The following is a 3,098-nucleotide window of genomic DNA, read 5'->3' on the forward strand; positions in this document are numbered from 1 at the left end:
GTTGTTTTCGTTGGTGTTGGTTGTTGGTTATTTGTGTTAGGTGCATGCGATATAGAGGAGGGTGAATCAGTTTTTGCATTTTCTTTTGTTTTTCCTGTGTTTTCACTTTTTGGTGTTTTTCCAGGTGTTGTTTGGTTGTCCATTTTTGGTATCGTTTTTATTATCTTTTGTGTTGAAGGTGGTGTGGGTAGCAAGGGGTTTTTTTCCAGGTTTTGTAGAGGTTGTTGTTGCTGCTGCTGTTTTTGGCGACAATCATTTTTCAGATGTGTCTCGCTGTTGCACAAATAACACCGTGGCCTCCTGCCCTCCACCACTACATACAACTTGTGTCCTTCTGCTAACTGAATATCTGTGGGTAATTTATTTATCGATTCTTGATCGATTTGTAAAAGAATTTCGAGCTTTTTACCCACCCAGTTTTGCTGTTCAAGGACAGCAATTTCAAAAATATTAGCTTCCTCCATTTTGAAGCAGATGGCAGGTAGCAACCATCGTTTCTCTACCTCTGGAGGTGGTGGTGGTGGTGGTGGTGGCGGTGGTGGTGGTGGTGGTGGTGGTGGTGGTGGTGGTGGTGGTAGATAGATAGATAAACAGACAGACACATACATACATGCATACATACATTCATAGGTATGTATGTAAAAGTTGATGAAGGAAACGAAAGATAGATTTAGCAGTAGTCATTATTCAGTACGACGATCGTTTCGACCCATCCTGCAATTGTCCGTTGTGGGTAGGATATTGTGCATCTAATTGTGTTGCATTAATCTGTGCAGTTTGTCTCACATTAGGTACATGAAGGGAACGTGAAGGTCATTCAAAGTAGACCTCACACAGGGTTCCAACAAGATGAGGCAACTAAACATACCGCAAGAGAAACAATGCAGTTGCTACGGCAGTGCTTTGGAGAGATTTTTTAATTAGGCGCAGGAGTGGCTGTGTGGTAAGTAGCTTGCTTACCAACCACATGGTTCCGGGTTCAGTCCCACTGCGTGGCACCTTGGGCAAGTGTCTTCTACTATAGCCTCGGGCCGACCAAAGCCTTGTGAGTGGATTTGGTAGACGGAAACTGAAAGAAGCCCGTCGTATATATGTATATATATGTGCGTGTGTGTCTGTGTTTGTCCCCCCAACATCGCTTGACAACCGATGCTGGTGTGTTTACGTCCCCGTAACTTAGCGGTTCGGCAAAAGAGACCGATAGAATAAGTACTAGGCTTACAAAAGAATAAGTCCTGGGGTCGATTTGCTCGACTAAAGGTGGTGCTCCAGCATGGCCGCAGTCAAATGACTGAAACAAGTAAAAGAGTATACACGGGTAAAGTAAAGAGAAACAAAGAAAATGCATACTAGATATAAAAATAATGGCTTTTTTTTATAAAAACAAAGATATATACATACAAATAAATGATTTGAGGTGGAATATAAAAATCGTTATTATGAGTCAATAGAGAAAGTCATACCGGTTTCGTCATCGCTGTTCACTGACTTTGCAAAGTCTTGTTTCTTATTTTCTTATTGCCTTATTTCTAATTTTCTATTTTCCAGATGGCCGGTCGCTTAACTGTTCAGGAACGAGCTAATATAGCTGCATGCTATGAAGTGTGGAATTCCATTGTTTGGGTTGCGTGCATTGCAAAGTTAGTGAAAAAAGATGACGAAACCGTTGGCTCATCTGGGACACATTACAGTAAGAGGTCCAGTTTTATTTTGAAGACACCTACATCCATCCCATGCAGGTCTCTCAGGTCCTCCTTCGGGAGGATATTGAAGAGCTGTGGTCTATATAGTTGAGATTTATAGAAAAACAACAAGTAGGTGTATTAGTTTGACGCCCGGGAGAGTGAGAAGGTCTTTTATGTTTCGAGCAGAGGTCAGTAAACGACCACACCTTATGACATCAAAGTGACTTTACTTTGAAGTAAGTCGAAATATTTCATGTTAGTTACATTTGAAATTGTTTTCTGATAAAGTTTTCCGATAAACAACTGTCGCCACAGAATCTCATGCCTACTCGTATAGATATATATGCATGTCTAAATTATGTAAACATACACGTACGTACATATGTCTCTTCTTCTATATTATATATATATATATATATATATATATATATATATATATATATATATATATATATATATATATATAAATTGTAACCGATCACATAGGTTGTAATCCTTTGAAACATATGTAGGAATAAAGTATGCAATTATAACATGCGTTTTCTCCATTCCTTAAATTTTTAAATATACTCAAATACCCAAAATTTCAAGGAGTTCCTGCCTTAAAAACAGGAACTACACCACAGTTATTTTGTGTTCTTTGGTAAATTGGTTTCTATTAACCCATTTATTCTATCCGAAGAATTTTTATTCATTCAGATAGAAGAAATACATATAATTAAATATATATATATATATATATATATATATATATATATATATATATATATATATATATATTGCCTAAGTTCTTGTTTTGCAGGCCACTGGCACGTGTGTCGTCTCCTAATTTGGTCGGTCAAAGTTGTGATGTCGCTTTGGTGTAGCGGTTATAGCAGCTATACAGTTTAGAGACGTCATGACGTTAGATTCCTGTAGTTGTTGCTGTAACTTTTGTCTTCTTCTCTTTCCTTGAATTCGAGTTCTCGTAGATCTGAGCATATTTAGTGGAATTTGGTCTAAGGTAGTTTTATCCCTTATTTTATATCGCGCATTGATATTGTGTGACTGTTGTCCACAGGGATTCTAATTTGGGTAAGGGTGATATTTGTTTAAAGCTTTTGTAGTATATGGAAGTTTTATTGCACACACACATACGAATATACGTATATATACATGTATGATCACTTCATCTTCACAGATGATATTCTCGGGATTCTTTCAGTTTCCATCTATCAAATCCACTCACGCGGATTTAGTGAGCCCGAGGCTAAAGTAGAAGACACTTACCCAAAGTGTCACACAGTGGGACTGCACTCGGAACCACGTGGTTGAGAAACAAGCTTCTTACCATGCACACGCGCGCGCGTATACAATGCGCAGGCGTAGACGAGTTGAACTGGTGTAAACAGGATGTTCTGTTGGTCTATTCAG

General features: G+C 38.5%; 1 long non-coding RNA gene across 1 annotated transcript in view; it reads left to right on the top strand.

The window, feature by feature from the left end:
• The first annotated feature begins 1,411 nt into the window (after window positions 1-1,411).
• The window catches only part of LOC149131756 (uncharacterized), an 8,312-nt gene continuing 6,625 nt past the window's right edge, over window positions 1,412-3,098 (top strand). Inside the window, exon 1 of the long non-coding RNA XR_016245166.1 lies at window positions 1,412-1,690. This is a non-coding gene — a long non-coding RNA (uncharacterized LOC149131756). The remainder of the gene's footprint in view (window positions 1,691-3,098) is intronic.

The sequence above is a fragment of the Octopus bimaculoides genome, chromosome 19 (assembly GCF_046866305.1).
Source record: "Octopus bimaculoides isolate indiv1 chromosome 19, ASM4686630v1, whole genome shotgun sequence".
In the NCBI taxonomy this organism is placed as follows: Eukaryota; Metazoa; Mollusca; class Cephalopoda; order Octopoda; family Octopodidae; genus Octopus; species Octopus bimaculoides.